Raw genomic sequence first — 18,550 nt, forward strand, 5'->3', positions numbered from 1 at the left:
TTATGTATGACCTTTAAATACATTCTGCTTAACATTGCTGGCTGGTTCTCCATTAGCTGAATAATGAAGGCTCAGCTTCTCTCAACATGTGGGAAACTGTATCTCTGATAGTCTTTTTTTGAAATTGCTTTCCTGTTCTACCTTCCCTTGAAAACACTTCCTTATCCCATTAATGTCACAGTTGACTCTGCGACCTATTTGGCAAAATGTGAGTGAAAATAGCATAATAGTACTTTAGAACAAAAGCCTCAAGAGCTAATAGGCACTCTGCCAATTTCCCAGGATCAGAGTCACCAGTGTGGTTAATGCTACTCCGTTACCTGGGAACCAGGATAACAGGGGACAGAGAGATGGTAAAATTGTTTAAGGTAAGTTATATTTCTGAGACTTAACCTCTGTCATAGGAAGCTATAGCAATTTAGTATTATTTATTTGTTCAAAATAATCTTACTGATACTGAGAGAAGTTGACTTCTCTATCTGAATACAACTGATCATTAAACTGCCTTTCCTAGCACTATAGTACCTCTTTATAATTACATCAGTACTGATTATACAAGAAAAGTCATTCTCAGTTCTATAACCATTATAAAGATTGTCAAAGGACAGGGTGACCATTTTGTATTCATCATTAAAATACTTTAAAAAATTCCCATACCTTAAGAGCATCTTACACTTGATAGTTCATATAGATCTCTCTCATCCCTCTGTCCAGTCGACAGAGAAGTATTCAGTTTACATGACTGCTCTTTCAATAGACCACTTTCAGAAATATTGAATGACATCTATCCCCAATTGGGCAACAATTCCCCACATGGTTCTATTCTGCCATGAGATCTCACCTGAACCATTGCATATCTGGAAAGCAACCGAAGTTCCTGAACAGAGAAAGAAATCCCATTATTTGTTATGCCCCACAATTATTCCATATAGTTAATTAATATGTCTTGTAGCTACATACTCAAACTAGAAAGGATGATTATCATTTTAATTTGTCTCATTAGTGTCTACTGCATGAGATTTTCTATAACATATAACTATTTCATACCAGGCAGAATCGATTGCAGCAATAGAGAGTAAATTCAAATAAATTTATATGACGACAATGGTACTAAGATTATTTTGGAAAATTCTGAGATATAATTTGTTTTACTTCTTGAAATTTTTAAATTTAGCATCATAGATTTTTGAAGAAAACATGCCTTAATTTTAGATTTCTCTTCAAACAATTTAGAAGGAAATGATTAAAATTATACATGATTATTTTGTTTACTCAATTATTTATATCTAGAAACCTAAATTTAGAGGTATACTATCTGACACATATTCCAAGAATCTTGTGGATAATTGAAATACAACATAACATAAGCCATAAATGATGGTTAATTGTTAAGAACTTCACTGGATTTGGGATTGCCAGGGAACACCTTGGGTTGTGTATTTTTGTGAATTATGTGTATGTGTGTGTGCATGTTCCCATACACTATGATGTACACACACACAGCACAGACTGAAGATTATGGGAGACATTTTTTCCTTTTGACCATACTCTTCACAGGTCTCAAACTCAGCTCCTTTGCAGTTAGAAGCTTCTCACTGAGTCTCTTCATATTCTCCAAAGGGTTATGTCTTTGATGTTTTAGCTCTAAATAGATGAGAGTGTCTGCATCACATTTTCTGACCTGAGCTGAAGAAGAATGGGGAAATAATAAACAGAAAAGGAGAATCAAAATGAGTATTTGCATTCATCACTCTCTGTTTCCCAAATATGGGTCAAATGCCATAAATGTTACCATGCCCTCCCAACTGGCAGGCATTACATTCTCAAACTATGAGTGAAAATAAATCCTTCCATACATTGTAACTTTTTAGAAGATTTTTGGTTGCATAAAAAAGTAACCAATAACTCCTACACATAGTAAAATTTTGTTTCTGGATATAGGCAGCTATAATAAATATCAATTTGTAAATTAGGCATGAGCAACAACAATAATAATAAAGTGATAATGGCAATATATTGTTATAAAATGCTAGCACCACAAAGGCTGCTCTTCAATAAAAGGCAGATAGTATACTCAAGGTCAATGGCGCTAAAATAATTTGTAGTCTTGGAGCAATAAGGACAAATAACAGGAGATTTCACCACCCATAACACCACTGAATTTAAAATGGGGTTGGATATTTTTAATTTTTCCATTTAATTTTTTTAATCTATTTAACTCCAGCTAACTGGGATTGCAGAAATCAAAGCTACAAACATCATGAATGTAGATCCACCTTTTATTTTTCTTCAAATGTTTACTCTTTGCATTTTATCTATGATAGGTTGCCCCAACCCCCTAGCACTACAGCTGTGATAGATATATCTGACTTAAAAAAGAAGAAAAAATTAGTCTAGACAGTGTCAATATTTCCAAGTGAACTGGTTTCATACAGGTTTTGCCAGTTATCACTAACTTGTTGCTTGCTAAAGATTTATGTCCATTAACCATCTGACAGCCTTCAGACATATTCTAGAGACATTTATTTATTTTTTGATATTTTTTATTTTGTAATTTAATTTAATTTTACATATCAGCCACAGATTCCTTTGTTCTCCCCCCTCCTGCCTTCCCACCAACCCACCCCCCATTCCCATCTCCTCCACGGCAAAGACTCCCGTGAGGATTGAGTTCAACTTGGTAGATTCAGTCCAGGCAGTTCCAGTCCAAGGTTGGATAAAGCACAGGGACAAATAGCCAAACGAATGGAAACACATGAACTATGGACCAAAAGCTGAGGGGCCCTCAACTGGATCAGGCCCTATGAATAGGTGAAACAGTTGATTGGCCTGATCTGTTTGGGAGGCATCTAGGCAGTGGTACCAGGTCCTGTGCTCATTGCATGAGTTGGCTGTTTGAAACCTGGGACTTATGCAGGGACTCTTGGCTCAATCTGGGAGGAGGGGACTGGACCTGCCTGGACTGAGTCTACCAGGTCGATCTCAGTCCTTGGGGGAGGCTTTGTCCTGGAGGAGGTGGGAATGGGGGATGGGTTGGGGGGGAAGGGAAGGGGGACAGGAAGGGGAAGAACAAGGGAATCTGTGGCTGTTATGTAGAACTGAATGGTATTGTAAAATAAAATAAAAGGAAAAAGATCATGATAAATGGAGACATTTATTATACATCAACATTAGTACAAAGAACTAGAATCCTCAAAGACATATATCCAGCTCATCCTTACTTACTGCTAAATCTGGATATTGTAATAAATACTCTATATGATATTATAACTTATTGGATCATTTCTCTGTATAATTTATTGGAAATGTTGCTATATTTTAAGTATCAGATGAACTGATATGTCAAATATCCAAACTGGTTCATCTAGATAATTATCATTGTAGATATATTACTAAAAACTCAAGAGTTGTTTAGTCATAGTGATACTTTTCGGGACTGAATGTGTACAAGGTGCTATACAACTTTGGGAAATATAAATAAAGTAAATAAAACTTAAGTTATAGGTCATTTATTATGTAAGACTAAGTAAGTATTTTTTTTATACTCAAGACCTTTACATTCTCTTTCAAATCCTATTTATTTACTTGGATGATTTTTAACATTTTTACTTTTTTTTTTTTTTTTTTTTTTTTGAGACAGGGTTTCTCTGTGTAGCTTTGCGCCTTTCCTGGAACTCACTTGGTAGCCCAGGCTGGCCTCGAACTCACAGAGATCCACCTGGCTCTGCCTCCCAAGTGCTGGGATTAAAGGCGTGTGCCACCATCGCCCGGCCATTTTTACTTTTTAAGATATAATTTGGCAAATATTATATAAACTAATTAATTAAAGCTATCTTAAATATACATCACCACAAACATGTGGTTATAATTTATTCTTACTGATATTCAAAAAGTACCAAACATAACTTTTATTGTATTTATATTTTTCTTTCTTGAGAATTTCTTCCATGTATACAAAATGTTTTAATCATATCACTATTAGTGTTGACTGTATGCGCATGAGTTTAGGGTTGAAAACTAGGGCATGGGCCACTTACCAGAAGACTTATCACAGAAGGAAATTAGCTCTACATCACGGGCCTTGACTTCCTACAACTGTTTAACTATGGTTTGGTTATAGTGAATCATTCTTGCCTCCATGCTGAGATGTGGGCTACATAATCTTTGGCAGGTCTTCTGCTATAAATAATACGATCTATATTTGCAATTCAATGCAAGGTGAAAATTTTAGAAAAGAAGAGGTTCAAGATGTAGTTAAAGATGGATGTGTCTATAGGCAAAAAAAAAAAAAAGACAGATGAAGAGAGTAGTATGTTCAAGGACACCCAGAGTGAACAGGCTGTTATTTGAAGGTCTCTTGGAATACAGTAAGGCATAGGGAGTTGTATTACAAAGAAATGGGACTATTATCTCCAGTATTACTTAAGTAGACTTAGAGTTTATGCATTTTAGGGGTCCCGGCCAATGAAAATGTTTAAACCATCTCAAGGACATTCCTGAATGAGCAGCCTCTGGAAGAACAAGAGGCATAATTAATCTTTCTTCCTGTAGCATGTCTCTGGGTATGGGGCACTAGTCTTCTGCCTCTATCATCTGATAATCGATGTATCACAATGAAATAATGAATTCACTTGCTAAAGTAGAGCTTTGTGTCTTTTACTCACTATTACGTTGTTCTCAATACTGAACCCTGTAGTCTTTAATAAACACTATTGTATTCTGCACATCTTTCAGTTTCATTGGTTTAAATATAAGTGAAAAAAGACATTATGTTTATTTTAGAAACTATCTACTTCTTAGAATAATGTTTCCCAGTCCTGTGTATATTCGCATTGATGTAAGCAATTCTTACTTCTATTATTATTGCTGGGTATATATATATATATATATATATATATATATATATATATATATGTGTGTGTTAGTATGTGGGTTTGTAGGTACAGATGTGTATATTTGTATCTTCATCTCTATTTCTCTCTTTATCTCTCTCTGTGTATTTAAGTAGTTATATTTCTTTATAAGCATATGTATTTGTGTGTGTGTGTGTGTGTGTGTGTGTGTGTGTGTGTGTGTAGATGTGTATGCATTACAGAGTTCATCCATTCCTATACTGATGGACAACTAATTGATTTCATAACATGATTATTATGAATAGTGTTATTATTGGCACAGAGATTTAGACATCACTTTGACTAACACATGTCAGATGTTTTAGATAAAGGTCAACAAACTGGGTAACTATGCCATATTGTAATTCTCTTTCCAATTTTTAAAGAATATCCACTATATTTATCTAAAAGAGCTCTATCTTTGTACTTTCATGACAGCAGTATATATGATTTTGCTAATTTAAGCTGTCTGCAAAATATTCAAATTTTAAGTAATTTTAAGTGATTCAATAAATATTTTTCTGATGAAAGAAAGAAATATAACATAATATATTATGATATGAAAAATGGACAGTTTTTCACAAAAAATTACTGTTGTGTGCTTTATCAGACTCATAAATGCATAGAAGTATAATTATGAAAGTTTCATATGTCAACATTTACATTAAAGACACATATAAGTCATAATTTATATATTCAATTTTCTTATAGTTTAAAATCTCTACTTATAAATAATTCTATTTTCAATAGTATATAATAAAAACGTATAGTGTTTATAGATACAGTCATATATATATATATATATATATATATATATATATATAACATTTATTGTGGTACCTATTAATGATTTTTTTTTCTTTTTTTGGTTTTTCGAGACAGGGTTTCTCTGTGTAGCTTTGTGCCTTTCCTGGAACTCACTTGGTAGTCCAGGCTGGCCTCGAACTCACAGAGATCAGCCTGGCTCTGCCTCCCAAGTGCTGGGATTAAAGGCGTGCGCCACCACCGCCCGGCCTATTAATGATTTTTTAAGTCAATATACTTTTAGAGTGTCACAATGTCCCTTGTTTCTTCTTAAGTACTTAAGAAGTACTTAAGTACTTCTTCTTAAGTATATTTTGTCTTAACCTTTTGGACATTTATTATTCTAAGTAGAAATTAATGAAAGTTTTCACTATGAAAACTGCTACAATTTAATAATGTACCTACACTTGGGTAGCTCAGTGATGAAAAAGCTGTGGAGATTGACAGAAACAGTGATATTTTGAACAAACAATGAGTAATCAGACTTCTCATGACAAAGTAATGGAAGATGAATCCTATAATAGCTGCCACATAAACTGTGTGTTAGTACTCATTATAAATATCAAAACAGAGGCAACTGTTTTCTCTCTATGTAACTGATACTCATTGATAAATCTCTGCCTATTATATGCCCAGAATTTGATTTTATAAGTAATTTTCTTCACTATATTTTAAGACCTCTTGATTGCATAGGAAAATGTCTTGAAGGGGTTCCTTTTGTTAATCTTTTGTGCTGAGATCTCAGGCTTTCTTTCCATTGCTGAAGCATTGGGATGATAAATGAGGCATCAGATGAAGACAAAGCAAATGATGAAATATACACTCAGTATGGTTTTCGTGGCTTAGGACACACTGAAGAATTTTAAACATTGTGGTATTTTAAATCTTTTCAGATTTTTAACTTTATCCCTGGTATGACTCTTCCAATAAGAGATTCTCCCAATCCTAGAGAAAATGCCTTCAAATCATGCTCCATAATTATTATATCTCCTTTCTAGTTTATTTTAAACTAAAGATATGTGAAAATTTTCTGACCATACTTTAGGTAAAATATACATGCACAATGAAACTTATGAATGCCATAACTTGTTTCTCTTTCTTTATTTCAATCACTTTCCCATTCAAAATAGGAAGCAATTATCAACAGAAATTTAGAATGATTGGAAGCATGCTAAATACTTTCATTTTAGATAATAAATACAAAGATCAGTTTTGAATCATTCATGACAAGGAAATAACTATTTTACTATAACATAATTTTAAAACAAAAAGAGAACATTAATTAATCTCTCAAATAATGAACACACACAATTTTTATAAGTTTATATTTACACCTGAGATTGCTATTATTTTATAATTATATCTAAACAGTTTTACTAGAGATCTGCAGGTTATAGTCACTATATTAAAAAGGCTTAGGTTTCTTTTGCTGATGTAAAGATGGAAAAAATGAAAATGTATCTTTGTATTGTATATATATGTATATGTATATATATATACACACAATTTAATATGTGTATATAATGATATGTTTAAATTTGCTAAGACAATTGATTTCTACCTTAATTTTTGTTTTAGTCTTGCCTGATTTTTTTAAATGTTTATTTAACTTATTTATCTTATGTGCATTGGTGTGAAGGTGTCAGATCTCCTAGAACTGGAGTCACAGACAGTTCTGAGCCGCCATGTGGGTGCTGGGAATTGAACCAGGTCCTCTGGAAGAGCAGCCAATGCTCTTAGCAGCTGAGCCATCTCTCTAGCACTTCTAAATTTTTAAACAAACATTTTATATTTACATAGCGTCACTGTGATGAATACAAGTTGTGATATAGATATCTCTAGCTACAAAGTTGTTTTGCTCCAAAGGTGTGCTGTGGACCTCATTCCTGCGGAGACTTGAACAAATATCCACTCACCCCAAATAGGGAACCAAAACCAGAACAAAGTAAAGATGTCACCTAATCCCAATTTGATGAACCCATGAGTTTTATTGTGGTTACTTGAAGAAGTATGGATGAAGGATTTACCCACAGGAGTAGAAATGACTCGAAGACAGCAACATCATGGAAAGTCCACCAGATCACGGGTGAGGGCTCTTGAATACTAGATGCCTGAAGCTCAACACATGGCCCTCAGCCCCTTGACAGGTAGGAGACTCTCTTTTCAGGTAGCTCAGTTGGATCGAGCCACTTCCAGGCACTTCAGTGGGTCTATGTCTTCCAGGAAGTTTACCTGGTGTATCATTTCCAGACATCCAGGATGATCTGAACCTCTTCACAGATGGACTCCTCTGAGAGGGTCTTTCAACAGTAATTATTACTTCCATCAGGGTATACAAGAGACAACTTAATGTATCTTGTCATGTTAAGAGCCTTCTTTTTTCCCCCTTATTCTTTTTTTAAACTTTTTAATTTAATTATTTTATTTATTCTTTTTACCTACCAACCACAGATCTTCTTCTCCTCCCTTCTCCCGCCCCCCAGGTTTCCCCTCCAACCCACCCCTAATTCCCACCTACTCCAAGGCAAGGTCCCCCATGGGGAATTAGCAGAGCCTGGTATACCCAGTTGAGGCACGTACAAGCCCCTCTCCCCTTGTCCCAAGGCTGTACAAGGTATCATCCCATAGGCACTGGGCTCTAAAAAGCCGGCTCATGTACCAGGAACAGATCCTGATCCCACTGACTTGGGGACCCCCTAACCAAGTTCAAGCTAAACGGTTGTCCCGCTTATTCAGAGGGCCTAGTCCAGTCTCCTGGGGGCTCCACAGCTATTGGTGCACAGTCCATGCGTTTCCACTATTTTGACTATTCGACTCTACATTTTCCCATCACGATCTGAATGTCCCTTGCTCATAGAATCCCTGCTCTCATTGATTAGACTTCTGGAGCTCAGCCTGGTGCCTAGCCATGGATCTCTCTGCATCTGCTTCTATCAGTTACTGGATGAAGGCTCTATGATGACAGCTAAGGTATTTACTAATCTGATTACCAGAATAGGCCAGTTCAGGCACCCTCTCTACTATTGATAGTAGTCTAAGGTGGGGTCATCCTTATGGATTCCTGGGAAATTTCCTAGCACCCTGTTTCTCCCTATTCTCATGATGTCTTCATTTATCAAGGTATCTCATGGTATGTATTCACTCATAAGTGGATACTAGATGTAAAGCAAAAGATAACCAGACTACAACCAGATTAACCATAGCTCAAGAGAAGCTAGCTAATGAGGAGGACCATAAAAGGCATGCATAGATCACCCAGTGAAGGAGAAATAGATGAGATCTACATGAACAAACTGTGGCTAATGGGGGATAATGGAGAACAAGGGATGGGGGATGAGAACATAAGGAAATGGGAGGTTTGTGCTGGAACAGGGACAGAGTGGAAGAGCAAGGGAAGAAATACCATGATAAATGAAGAGGCATCTTGAAGCGTCCATATATTTTACTTTCCAAGTTATAAAAATCCTTCCATCAGAATATCCTGAGTCTCTGTTGTGATATAATATTTGATATAATTTAACACAAGAAATGATAAAACTTTATTTATAAGTTATTGTATATTTTAGACACATTCTACAGTTTTTAAAATATGTAATGTTTTAAATATTAACATTTAAGTAATGATCTACTGATTCTGTCAGGTAATCAAAAATGTAATTTCATGTGGCTCATGGTACTAAACAAGAGATAAAAATATTTTATGAGAAATCTAAATTAAATATTTTCATATAGATAACTGATTATTTGCTCTGACACCAACCTCTACTGATATCAATTAAAAAGTAAGTTCATAAGGAAATTATTTAATAAAATTTTATAGAGCAGGTATAAAACAAAAATCTTTATAATAATATATAGAATAATTAAAATTAGTGAAATGTATTAATTTAGTAATTATTAATTTAATAAGTAATAATAAAATTATTAAACAAAATTAAGATTTTTGTTTCATAGCTTTCCATTTAATAATTTCATTAGGCATACTACTGAGGTAGATAATTCTTTTTGTTTTGTTGCTGAGAACTTCATATAAAAGTACTATATTTACATTATTTCCAGGACTCCTTTTCCTCCTGCCGACTACTTCCATGTACATTTTCCCTCTCAAATACATGACCTGGTCTTATTATGGTAATCTATATGCATGTGCACACATAATGCACTAATACACATGCATGTATACACACAGACATGCACACACATATATACATATATTCATCCACATGCATACATAAATATTACCTACTGAGTCCATTCGATCTTATTCATATGTATATGTTGTCCAGCCTAACTACTTGGGATTTATTGAACTATCAGGGTGCTCATAACTGAAAGACTAGCTGTCCCTCTCTCAATAATAATTAGCTACCTGTAGCTCTTCATCAAGGGCTGTAGCTATCATTGCTCAGGTCTGGTTTAGGCACCCTTATTGTTGAGATTTCATGAATTCAGCTTCCTGTTACATATAGAAGACATTTTTCTTCAACCAAATGTACTTATTATCTATATTTTGTAGTCTTCCCAGCCCTTCTTCCATAGTGACCTCTGGGGCTATTTGTACGTGTTATGTTGTAGATACAACAATTGGAGTTAAAATTATATAGTCAGTTGTTTCATGCAGCTTAACCACTTGTGGATATTTGTAATGATCTCCATATGCTTCCAAAGATGAGTGTTGAGTAAGAAAAATAATACTTATTTGAGCACATGAGGATAAATGTTAAAAACATTGTTAAAGATTATAATATTTCATTCATTTTGCAACTAGATGCCCATATAATCCTAATAAAAAACATTTGTGGAGCAGCATTTCCTCAAGGCAGATCTTGATATCAAAATATAAGATCTGATATGCTAATTTGGAGTTTCAAGATACATTGTTTTCTGGATGGGAAATTGGGGAATTATAGTAATAGAGGAAGTAAGTCAAAGTAGGACACATTGCTACGCCTATTTCTACTATCAGAAACTGGATCTTAAGCTCATGAAGCTCTGTCAAATTTTACAGAATACTGTGGATATCAAAGACAGGTAGTATTTAGGTGAAGTAACTTGCAAGATGTATTAACAAGCTATGCCCCACTACAATGAAGAACAACAATATTAAAAGAAAAATAATTGTGCTTTACTCAGCTATCATTGTATGAGGGCTCAATGCTAAGATCTGCCTCATTGGTTTGGACTCTGGAATATGCAATGGATGTTGGTACAATATGACAAAGGTAGATGAAGCAACTGATCACATCTAATATCAAAGTAAAGATGGATAGGAAGACCATAGTTCTGCAATTCTCATTTGAGTAGTGACATTCAGTGATCGAGGAACCACCTTTAATGGTCAAAAGCACCTGTAAATCCTCTCATACCAAAGTCCAAACTTTACTTGTGGGCTCTAAGAGGATAATCAACATTCAAACAATAGATGATGGTTTATTTGATGAAAATGGGAGAAGAATGAACATGTGCAGAGAGTAAGGAGTTGTAGTCTACATGCATGTTTTTGTGTCTCAGCTATGGATAGCAATTTAAGAGTGACTGTAGACAAACTATTAAGAAACACATAAAGAAAGAGGATCGAGGTGAAGGGATATCAGCACAACACAGGCACTGTACACTGCAGACTAAATCATGTGTTTAATATGCAGGCACACATGAGAAGACTTTCGCTGGCATCTAAAAGAGGAAGTACTGCAAGAATGAAGTGCGTTAAATCTGAGTGTCAAGGCATCCTAACTCTTTTTCAACATTAGTGACCATAATGGGCTTTGACATTATAATTTGCATATTATTTATGTTTCTGAAATACTATATATCTTGATCAACAGAAAATTCACAAATGAAATACAAAGAGGTTTATATGTAATACAGTCTTTACTGTGAAAACTTGATTTCTTTTCATACTTCTGCTAAGTTATCCTTAGATCATCTGAGTGACGTTCGACAATGCTGCATACTTCCCATTTTCATTTTCAGTGTACTAGGATGGTGCTTTGTCCTGTAATATTAAATAAAAGCAGCAACACTTTGATCACTTAAAATGTCAGGATGATGTTGACCCCAGAGTCAATGGCTGTGAATGGCATTATTTAAAGTCACTAAAGATCTGTGCTAATGTTCCAACCAAGAATACTTAAATTATCCTCTCTAATTGCAGCTTCATTGTATCTGTAAATAATATGGAAACTGAAATTCTCGACATCAGCACTAAAGGAATCTATTTGAGAGTTTCATATGCAACTCTATGACTATGTGGGAACAAGGTGATAATAAACAGTATGAGACACAATGTTTTTATTAAATAGCAATTGTTTCTATTTCTGAAAAAATATTTTTAACATCTTGGAGAAGAAAATCTTTTTTTAATCACACAGAATGTTACACTAAGTTTTCATTGATGTGAGCAAATACTAATTCAACATTATCCAAATAGTCTACATCTGATTATAAACAAAGGTCAATCAGCTTCGAAGGATTGTGGTGTGATACTAAAATCTCCATATTCTTCTATCATTGACTGTACATTGAGAAGATGGCACCTGAAATCTTAATTCACTTTAACTAGGGAGAATGGATATCAAATTGTTTCTTTGTGTGTTAAAAACATCTGTGTATATTTGTACATATACATATATGTTCACTGATGTGTATCATGCAAACCACATGGCACACACACAGAGAAAGACAGACAGTCAGAGAGAGAGAGAGAGAGAGAGAGAGAGAGAGAGAGAGAGAGAGAGAGAGAGAGAGAGAGAGAGAATGGCATTGTGGAAAATAAGCATCATTAATCTTTTATATAAAGGTATTATAAGTTTTTCAAATGCTATCAACAAAATGGTGTGTGTAAATTTAACAAACTAGTTAGAAAGATGGTGAAAACTTGAAATTGTCTTCCTGTGTTTCCTGATGGCATTTTACTTTGAGAGAAACAGAATGTCTTCTGTTTATGATCTTGAACGTAGATAAATAGTGTGTCCTTACATTCTCCTTTATCCTAGATGGTGTTGCTGACCTCCCACATTTTCTATCCATCAAAAGATGAAAGCCCATTAGCTAAACTCACATCCGAATTTGTACTGTCCTCAATACAAGTCTGTCACTAATAATTCCCTGTTCTGCCCATGAGAATTGTGATGGGCTTTTTATGTGGACATGTATTGAAATCAAGAGGACATACATTTTCTAGATAAACTCACTACCATTGAGCTTCAGGAAAATTTTATATCATTTGAAATATTTGCTATGCAATGCAAAATATCATTTAACTCTCCATGCTATCTCAACTTGGGAATATAATTTCCTTGGCACACTGGAGGATGATTCATATGCATTTTTGTTTCTCATAAGGAAAAGTAATCATTCTGTTTATATATTTTCTCTTACTTTTTGATGTTCTCTTATAGGAGACTACAAGTTCAGTTATAAAAAAAAACCTATTTCTAAAGGACTACATTTATCCTTTATTAATGATAGTAGTTTCTGTTTTATATATATATACATATGTATATTTTATTATATACAGATATATAATAAGAAAATGAACAATGAACACACACATGAACACTGGATACAGAGTTTGGAGGGCACATCTCAGGTCCAGTTAATCTGATCTTATACATAGCCAAGCACAATACCTAGTGTAATGCTTTCTGAAAGATTTTGATTACCTGTGCTTGGCTAGCTCTTCTTTACATTACTTCAGTCCACACTTATTTATACAACTAGATGGAATTTCTCCATAGCAGGGGCCAGCCCATCTGAGGTGAGGAATAATCAGCCGAGCCTATTTCCCATGTTTACCCACACCAGAAATCCCCTTTCTTTCCCCTGGTGCCTCATCAGAACCATAGAAACATTTTCTCCTGTTGTAAACAGGTTCAGTATCTGTTGATTCCCCTTTTTAATTTTTTTTAGTCAGAAAATAATTTCAGAAATAAATCCATCACCTATTAGAACACAAGGTAGAATTGAAAATCACACTGAATATCACCTGGCATTCCTGTCAGCTTTGGATGGAAAGTACATCTGAGCCTTCTGTGAGAATCAGAAGCCTGTTCCTAAAATCCCTAAGGAAGATGATCCCCTAAACTTTTCAAATCTCAGTTCTGCTTATGAAACTGCATTGTTGCCATTTTCATTAGACATATCTTTATATCTGTTCCTTCTCTGTGAAAATGGAAAAAAATCTGTTCTTTATTAATATCTGTGAAACTATTATATTGTTTAGTTTTTTAAATTTTCTTTTCTTACATCATTGCTGTGATATACCTAAAAGATCATTACAATCCCTTTTAAGAGCAATAAAATGTGAAATAATCAATTTAATAAAGCCAAAAATAGAAAACAGAGTTTGAGAGAATGATTGGATAAAAAGCCAAATAACATACATTAGCTTGGAATGGTACTTAGTTTTCCTAACTTGATGTGTTTCTTGATTAAAATTTTCTCAGAGAATCTAGACATGGTAAAATTGTCCTAAGAATAATTATATTTTTCTTAATGAATAATTATGTTTTATTTTAATTTTCACTTCTACAGTATCACTTACAACAAGTTGATTGTGTGTACACATGGAGATAGCTTGGTGGGTACAGGCCCTAGCATACAAGTCTTTAGACCTGAGTTCAATTTCAGAACCCATATAAGAAGCTGGATGTGATGGCTGCATGAGGTGGGAAGTCAAGCCTGGATGATAGCCCAAGAGCCCTGAAGTTGAGAGGTGAGCATGTTATTGGGTGAGGGATATGGGGGATGTAGAAATTAGGGATTAGAGAGTGGAGAACAGAGTATACCACAGGGCTCAGAGGGAGGGGTAGGAGGGCAGTTATCCTATAGCATCAAGGACAATGCTAGAGAAAAAAAAACAAATACAAAAAAAGAAACACAAACATACAAACAGCAATAACAACAACAAAAAACTGAGGGATATCTTTTCAACATGGTAAAAGGCAAGAACAGTCTCCTTGAAACTTGTCCCCAAGAATGCCACGTACAGACCATAACATGCTTGTTCTTGATTCTCTCTCTCTCTCTCTCTCTCTCTCTCTCTCTCTCTCTCTCTCTCTCTCTCTCTCTCTCTCTCTCACACACACACACACACACACACACAGCACTAAATTAATATTTTTTTAATTTTATAATGGAAATTAGTGATTTTGGAGTTTTTCCACAGCAATTAGTATTTTGTGGATTTTCTTTCTCACCTTAGTCCTGTAAAAGAATGTGTGTCTGTTTTCACTGAGAGTGTCACAGGAATTTTTTGTACAGTACTCCTGTGTACTTCCTTGGATACTCTAGTGATATATTTATCTTTCCTTAGATATACCCTTCATGTCATCATCTATGATATTTAAATTAAGTTACCATGTAATTTCATAAGTACTCGTTCTCAAACAATAATCAAGCATTTGCTAAGTATGCTACACAATTAGGTATATAATATATTATAATAAATTAAGAACAAGTTGCTCTATTCAATATATCTTTTCAAAATCTATTCAATATATCTTTTCAAAATCTATCTTCAGTATATGTCATCTTATTGTCCACTTAAGTTTACTACTGAGGTTCAGTGAAAAGTTTAGTTTGAAAAGCAAAGCTTTAACACTGGAAAAAGGAAACACATGAAACCTATCATAGTGGTCTAGGATTCATTATTATCTATTCTCATGATTTGGGGGCTTGTTCTCAGTAGTGGTAGTGTTAAGATTTGAGTGATCACAGATATTCAAATAATCAGTAGATAAATCCACCAAAGAATTCCTCCTTAAGGTAAGAATAGAAATGAGGTCAGCATGATCATGATACGAAAAAGAGAATGACAGTTTTCTGAGGAGGAATACTATTCGAATAGTTGCTTTGGAGACAATGTGGTCATTTTGGAACTGTAATTGGAGGACATGGGTAAGATTTGGGGGATGGCATTTGGACCTGAAAGTATAGCTGTGACTTGAAAGAGCAACTATAAAAACTCAGGATCACTAACGTCAGACTAGCTGAAGGGCATATAATAGCTTAGGATGAGACTCGGGTTTCTTAACTTACATAATTTACAGTTGTTTTTGTACTATAATACTTCTATACAAAATATAAATTACTAATGTAATTTATAATCATTTTTAACTTCATCTGATGGTGGTTCAAAGAGTCAATGTTTTCTTTTTTACTAATCCTTGGACTGTTTTCTGTTTCTCTTTTCTCCTTTCCTCTACTCCCTCTTCCCTTTTCCTCTTCTTCCTTCTCTTTCTCCTCCACCTCATCTTCTTTTTCTTCTTTTCTTTCTCTGTCTTCCTCTGTCTCTGTCCCTCTCCCTCTCTAACCCCCTTCTGTCTTCTGTCTTCCTCTTGTGTCTGTCTTCCTCTCTTCTATGATACAAGGGAAGTAAGGTAGACAATATCAAGGACTTTTTATTTCTTGGGTCTGGTGGCTCGGTTTTTCTTTCTAGTGATTTGGTTTGTGTCTAGCTAAGTATTCTGCTTGCATATGTTAACTGGGCTCTCTATAATTATGTACATGCCTTTTAAGAATAAAACATCAGTTACTGGATGAAGGCTCAATGATGAAAATTAGGGTATTCACCAATCTGATAACTGGTGGAAGCAGATGCAGATATTCACAACCAAGCATTAGGCTGAGCTCCAGGAGTTCAGTCGAAAAGAGGGAAGAGGGATTATATGAGCAAGGAGGGTCAAGATCGTGATGAGGAAATCTACAGAGACCTGAATCAAGCTCATAGGAACTCATCAACTTTATACCAACAGCTGTGGACTAAGCATGGGACCAGACTAGGCCCTTTGCATAAGGGAGACAGTTGTGTAGCTGGGTCTGTTTGAGGGGCCCCTGGCAGTATGATCAAGATCTATCCCTGGTGCATGAGCTGGCTTTTGGGAGCCCATTACCTATGCTTGGATGCCTTGCTGAGCCTAGATGTAGGGGGGAAGGGCTTGGTCCTGCCTCTGCTAAATGTACCAGGCTTTACTGACTCCCCATGGGAGCCCTTATCCTTTTGGATGAGGGGAGGTAGGAGTGGGTGGGAGAAGGCTGGAGGGGAGCAGGAGGGGGGATGAGTGGGGTATCTATGATTGGCATGGAAAGTGAATGAAAAATTTCTTAAATAAAAAAAAAACTTCAGAATCATTCCACTGTTAGTTAAATCTGCCTAAATTGTGATATATACATTAGCGTATTATCTGTTCATTTGACCTCAAGTTTAATATACTGCTTTGATTTGTTAAACTAAATTATCGCTCAAGATTTTTGATGAATTCTGTTAAGAAATATGGTGTCTGTTCACTAAGGAAATATAGTTTAACATGTTTGTTTTATGCCAGTAGAATTTCAGAGTATAAAATCTCTAACAGATTGTAAGTTTCAAGGTAAAACCAAAATAGTTTATGCAGTTCATTTTGAAACTAAAAGTCAGGGAATCTAGAAACTATGTTACACTTTAAAGATGTTAGGATTCATAATAACACCTGAATATTACTTTGAATCCACTGTGTGTATATATCCATCACCTAACTTCCAAGTTTGAATTGCTCTTGACCTTCAGGACAGGGTTACAACAAAATCAGCATTTCCATCACTTTAGTGCAATAGGGATTGATGTCCAGTACCTGTTGACAGGCATGGGCTTTTACTTTTTTATTTTTCAAGTTTTGTTATGGGTCTAAAAACTACTCCAGAACCTTTGATAGGTCTATAGAATTCTTTCATATGGTCAGACTCAGTTGTTTAATAATATAATAAGATCCAAAGAACAAACTTTATTGGGTCTTCCAAGGCTGTATGCAATTCTTTATCAATTTAATTATTTTGGCACCTTCATTGAAGGTAAGTTGCCATATTTAATGAGTCAGGTATTTTTAAAGAAAAAAAAAAACAGTTTCCTCTCATTCTACTCTTTCCCTCTCACCTCCCTTCCTATCTGGATACGCTCCATTTCTATCTCTCATTGGAAAGTACTCATCTATTTAATGAGTAAGAATATTTATGCCACATGATGAGCTGTGACATTTAATAGAAATCTTCAGTCCTTTATGCAAACATTGGTAAGCAAGCCATAACTTATATCTATCTGTCTATCACTTTCAGTATTAAATTTTGTTTTTGCTCTTAACTATTTCAAAAAAACCTCAGTAAATTGAAAATCTGTACAGAGACATAAACAATACTCTCTTACATAAATACACATTATATGGGCATTTTTAAAGAAAATGTGGCATTCTTCCTATATGTAATTCTATCATCTTTAGATAAAAAATTCAAGAATATTATGATTAAATGTCTATTATACACAAAATGTTCTTAAAAATTATATGGCTTTAGAAGTTCTATTCTTCTTGAATTGTTTGCATTATATTGTATTAGTCAAGCATTGGTATTAATAGTAAGTTATATAATTGAGATATATATATATATATATATATATATCTTAATCTTAGAAGTTTTTTCTTATCAAACATAGTTCTGTGAAATTGAATTATAGAGTTAATATAAATTTATTCATCCAAGTACATGAAGTAACAACCTAAGCACTAACACATATACACACAAAAAATTAGTTTAAATTTTGAACTTTGTGTATTTTTTCACAGTGATAGTAGCTTTAGGAAAACAATATAATGGGTCTTATATCTATTGAGAAATACAAAAAATACTTTAATCTTCCTTCAAAATCGTGAACTGACCACACATACTTAAGTATTAACATGACAGAAAGTACAAGCAGTTTGCACCTGCAAGGTTTTCTCTAAGAACTGAGAAGTGAGTCACCTTAGTATTGTAAAGATAATCATTTTGATTCCTACAATATATAACATCTGAGTGCACACTTTAGATTATAGCACTGAAGTTTC

The sequence above is a fragment of the Peromyscus maniculatus genome, chromosome 9 (genome assembly GCF_049852395.1).
Source record: "Peromyscus maniculatus bairdii isolate BWxNUB_F1_BW_parent chromosome 9, HU_Pman_BW_mat_3.1, whole genome shotgun sequence".
NCBI lineage: Eukaryota > Metazoa > Chordata > Mammalia > Rodentia > Cricetidae > Peromyscus > Peromyscus maniculatus.